This window comes from Epinephelus moara, chromosome 15 (genome assembly GCF_006386435.1).
Source record: "Epinephelus moara isolate mb chromosome 15, YSFRI_EMoa_1.0, whole genome shotgun sequence".
NCBI classification, from domain to species: domain Eukaryota; kingdom Metazoa; phylum Chordata; class Actinopteri; order Perciformes; family Serranidae; genus Epinephelus; species Epinephelus moara.
This window is the reverse complement of record NC_065520.1, coordinates 10806749-10812241: the sequence shown is the minus strand read 5'-3', so window position 1 is coordinate 10812241 and position 5493 is coordinate 10806749. Positions and strand designations below refer to the sequence as shown.

Here is a 5493-nt window from a genome sequence, read left to right as displayed (position 1 = left end):
CTGACAGAATTTCGCCACAGGCTCTCTTTTGCTCACCAAAGCTCTAAATCGGCCGGCGGTGGACATGTCATGACTCATCGCCCCATGGTCTACTGAGGCTGCTGCAAGTGGTGAAACTTGTCTCTTCATCAATGCGTCTCTCCTTGATTTTGTTGTCATACTATTATTATCATCCTTGTTTTTCACAAAGTCCACAGTAGCTGTGGGATTTTGTAAACTGGAAGAAATTCTCCAGAACTACAGATACGTTTTTTTCTTTTCTAACACCTCTATCGGCAAAATGACATCATTAGTCAGTGACTTCCGAAGCAGTTTTCTGATCTAACACAGCTTTGGTTAAGGTTTGATTAGTTTTAGACATGAAAGACGATATCGTTTGATAATGATCACGGCTTTATTCAGCGGGTGTGTACAAACAAACTAATAAACCAGCCCTTGGTGTTTTACCTCCAAGCGTTTAACACATTGAATAATTGAAATACTACATCTGCTTCAAGGCTTTTTTATTATTTAGATCTTTTATGTGTGTGTGTGTGTGTGTGTGTGTGTGTGTGTGTGTGTGTTTTTACATGGCTATTACGAGGCACACAGGTTTGACCAAACCGCTACCACCAACAGCTAAGTGTCTCATTAGCTGGAAATACCAGCAGTCAGCCTTTTACACACACCCTCTGATCTGATGCCTGGGACAATTACATTCCTCCCTCTTTTGCACTGTCGCTTTATGTCTCTCGCTCTTTACATCCCTCTCCCCCGGCGTCAGCTATTTCAACACAACCTCTGATTTGGGCCAAAATGTTTCCTGCCAAATGGCCAATCCCAAAGTGCTGTCTGCTGGATTAATACCTGAGCTCGCTAATTTATAATTGCTCCATTGTGGCATCTGTATGCTGAACGGTTGCTGACAGGTTGGATCCTCTCTGTGTCTATCTCCCGCTCTCAGTTTCTAATCATGATGCCCTTCACTTCACACCCCCAGATATTTTTCCTATCTCTTCCCCCAAGAAGAAACAATAAATAACTTACTGTAGATTCTACCACAGCGTTTCTAAAATTCTAACATCTTCCAAGACAAAGAAACGAGAACAGCATAGTTTGATCAAGCCCTCCTTTTTCTCTCAGAGAAGTCAGCCTTAGCTACACATGTCTTTGGTTTACTTATTTCTATAATAAGACTTGAGGGAGAGGACTCTTTCTTTGAGGTGGTTGAATGAAATCTAATAAACCTGTTCAATTCCCATCAGAATGGAGGGCACCTACAAAAGGCATTTATCTCACGGGGCAGGCAAATTCAAAGTTAAATTAGAGAATATGACATTTATTTGAAGAAGAAAACGGGAGGAATTTGCATTCTGCTTCATTGCCATTCCCACCACTCTCTAACAAGAAGTCTTAAGTGATTCAGTATTAATGAAAGGCGTTTAAATGGAATTAGGATGAACCAGTATGGCTGTTCTCCTGACAAGGTACATGATGGGGCAGAGTGGTGCTAAAGCCAAGACTCCTAACCTGTTGGTTTGGATTATTTATTCATGAGGTTTAAAAAACCTCTATATTTTATTCATTTCATGTGGTGATTTCATTTTTAATTAATGTTAATGACAGACAAAGATAGGCAGATGGTGTTGGGAATTTCAATTTGTTCGACCGATAAAAGTACCATGAGTATATAGTGTACTAAAGACTTTATTTCACTGACATATGGGCGAATCAAGTAGATGTTGAACCCATTTGCCATGCAGTGTTTGTGTGTTGTTTTTTTTGCTGCACAGAGTGTTTATGTGCTTCAAAGACTTGCGTGCACTGTACAACGCTTTAGGTTGTTTATGCTCTGCAACTCAAAGGCTGAGTAAATCCTACAGAAATGTTCCAGGGGACATAAAAAGGGACAATAAACACATCACAAGCGCAGCAGTTTACGCACACAGCAACATATGGACATGACATATAGAGGCATGTAATGTCAGGGAACAAAAGTAGAAAGTGGTCCTGGAAAACATTTTTATTTTTATATCAAGGAAACTGCACATAAACATGCTTGATGGCCTATATAACTTCAAAGCTGCATTTGTGACAAGTGTATCTTTAAGGAGGCTACTGCCATATTGTGTGCCATCTGAGAATCTGAAGCTACGTTCATACTGCAGGCAGCTAACATATTCCTACTCCCAACTCGTCACATATCTGCTTGTTCAGTGGACTTTTGACGTCTACATATGAGGCGCTAGGTATCATGGGTGCGCCTGTTGTTGATGTTCTGGGACACCATGTCAAATTACAGCTGTTACATGCATTGTGTCTTCTCTCCTCTTTTTCAAGGCCTTATTTTCACCCGGTCTCTGTCTCAGACAAAGAGTACACTGTCAGAATAGGAAAAAAAGTAGAAAAAAGAGTGAATAAATATGGTTAAGTTGATTTCAGGTCCTCAGTGTTTGTTTGTACTTGTTTGCTCATAGAACACAAAGGGAAAACTCCCACGCATGAATTTACCTCTGCAGTGCTTTTTGATTATTTTTTTCTTTTATCAAGACATGTCCCATGGTACACCTACATACACGTACAGCATGGCAATATGAGAGGGTGAATGAAGAGGAATCTTCATTTGTATTTTGTGGGTGTATTTATGGAAATGTGGCTCTCTCAGATCAGTGTCAGGAGTACTTGCGGTTTGCATGTTCCACATATTATCCGAAGTGTGTCATGCAGTGTGGGGCTCGCACTGGTCTGGTCTTGACTCGGTTGCTCTACCTTGGTCTTGACTTGGCATCAACCCCTTAAAGTCTTGGTTTTGTCTAAGTCTTGATACACTCTGGTCTTGGTCATAACTTGGTCTCGGTTTGGTCTTGAGTACAACAGTAGTAGCTACACTGGTGGCAATTTATTTCTGTGGTTGTCCACAGAGTGTTCTTCTCTATGTTGCCCTCCATAGATGGACCGATTTGTCCGCTGGATGGATTTGGCATTGTTGTTGTGTTTTGTGTTTCAAGTGAAAAGACACTTTGAAATCTGATTCAAGAAGCCAGCTAGTGCAGACTGACACGTATCTTCACACCACCTCAAAATGTGGTTTGGATCCGATTTCACTTGTTTTTTGCTGTCCAGACTTTCTCAAATCAATCTGGATATGCCAAAAAATAGATTTGGGTAGGCAGTCTGAACATGGTCTTAGACATTGCGTGTGCAGCACAGCTACAAGGCCAATGCAGTGGTGATTATGCTTCAAAAAAGCTTTCTCTTGTTATAAATTAAGGATGCAAATGCAAACACGGCCAGCTGGCCTAAAGTGATCATAGCACGCTGGTCAACAAGACCCCGAGCAGCTGCCCTCTCCTCCTACACCCAACGCTGGGAGGAATCAGTGCTGTGTCAGCACAACAAAGGGGAGGACGGAAAGAACGCAGGTCACATGTTGCAATATCACATGGTGCCAGGGCCTGGGTAATGTTGGATGACAAGGAGAGGTGGTAAAAGCTTGAGCATATGAATGGAAGATTTTTATGTTCAAAATGCAATGCAGAGAGTCACGAATTCAGACTCAGCAAGATTAAAAACATTCCTTCTAACAAGCTATAAGAGCACTTGAGATTCACCAAGGATGACTCAAATTGCCAGAGAGTCTTTTCTTTTTACTTCCCCCACCCACACAAGCCACTAAGGAGAGAAAATTTAGGTCCAAGTTGTGTGCAATTATACTTACCTCACACAGACTACCATCCATAAACTCAGATTAAAGACAATATTTCTGACATATCGGAGATGTCTATTGATTCAAGCTTGCCTTCTTCTGGGCCCAGACTGGATGTGTAATAATGTTTTTAAACGTCCTACACCTTTATTTGCCTTCAGCCAAGTGCTAAAAATAACTCAAAAGCACAAAAGTGAATAATAGCCTGTACGTGACAAAGCAGAGGCACGGACGGAGTGATGTGAGGTGAAGATACTGCATGGTGCCAAAGGAGCAGATGCATGTCGCTTTTTAAAAAACAGTAGGAAGTAAATTATTGTAGATTGGTCTGGTGATTTGGCCCTTCTTATTAAAATGGTCACAAATTGCAGCAGCAGTGGCTCTGAAACATGGACCATTGAGGCAGCTATGGTAAAACCTTTAACACCCAATTGCTGCAGTTTGCATCCAAAATGTCACTCTCACAGACAAGATAAACATTTTTAGATTCAGCTTGACAAACGCTTTTTGAGGACATAATATTCTTCCATGTCTATTGTGAACAAATCATCAAAGAGACCTTTGAAATCACAGAAAAAAGACGCACCTTACAATTCCAGAACTTGCCTGAGAATCATGATGTTCTTAAATTTTCTTCAGTATCATAATAATCCAGTGATGTTGATACACACATGGGCACATTGCAAATTGGACCTGCTAACAGATAATTTGGCATGCTTTAAATGGTGCCAATTTGGCAGATTGTAAAAAAACAACAACAATTTTTTTTAAAACATGGAAAAATAAATGGGGCTTGTTGTCTCAATAATGTCTAAGGGGATGCCCACATTGTCAGACTTTGAAAACCCCAGGCATTCGTAATAATCATCTGAACACGATCCTGTTAAGAACATTGTATGATTTCTGACTAATGAAGTACTTGAAAAAAAAAAAAAAAAAAAGAAAGAAAATCAAACACTTATTGCCTACCACCTCTTGGAAAGTGTGAAGTTGAGGACCAAACATGATGACTGCTGCGATTTAGCAGTGTCGTGGCACACACCTGCAGGCAGTAGCACTTGCTCTTTCTCTCACACTCATACCTCATGCAAACAATATTGCTGCCAAAGCAGAAAGCAGCTCCTTTTGTTCAAATTACAAAGAGACAGAGAAGAAAAAAAAAAAGAAAAGAAAGAAAACTCCCACGCACANACACACCTGCAGGCAGTAGCACTTGCTCTTTCTCACACTCATACCTCATGCAAACAATATTGCTGCCAAAGCAGAAAGCAGCTCCCTTTGTTCAAATTACAAAGAGACAGAGAAGAAAAAAAAAAAGAAAAGAAAGAAAACTCCCACGCACAGCTCAGCTCTTGCAATAAACAAAATAAGAGGCTTGTGTGAGTAGTAGTATTCACTTTTGGTGTCGTTTTCCTCTGGTTTGCCTCAAAACGTGAAAAAAGAATGTTCTTCATTATCTTCTCTGTGCTTAAGAATTAAAACAAGCCTTTTGTGAAAACATTCGATAATAATTACTGACTTTAACAAAGCAAAGGCAGGTAGAGTTAGACTGCGTCACATCTGCACAGCTGTTTAACAAAAAAGTTTGGGTCACCCCATTTTACACTACACATACTTCTGTGATCTTAAACCAAAGCAGGTAGATGCACAGTCTCAATCATCAGTGGCAGAAAAGATTTTTAAATGATGTGCTGTACCCTTCACGGTCACAGAAAAAGAACTGTTTTGTAGTTCAATCGGCAAACCGAATGATGAAGCCTCACTTGAACTTCAGTGCATTACAAGCCTCCAGTCACCTATGACACTAA

General features: G+C 40.4%; 1 long non-coding RNA gene across 1 annotated transcript; it reads right to left on the bottom strand.

Annotated features, from left to right (window-relative positions):
- Window positions 1–2074: 2074 nt before the first annotated feature.
- On the bottom strand, window positions 2075–4728 carry LOC126401855 (uncharacterized). The gene is made up of 3 exons (XR_007571129.1): window positions 4658–4728; window positions 4272–4378; window positions 2075–2360 (listed from the first exon to the last, which is right to left on the bottom strand). It is a non-coding gene; the product is annotated as an uncharacterized LOC126401855 (long non-coding RNA).
- Window positions 4729–5493: the final 765 nt, after the last annotated feature.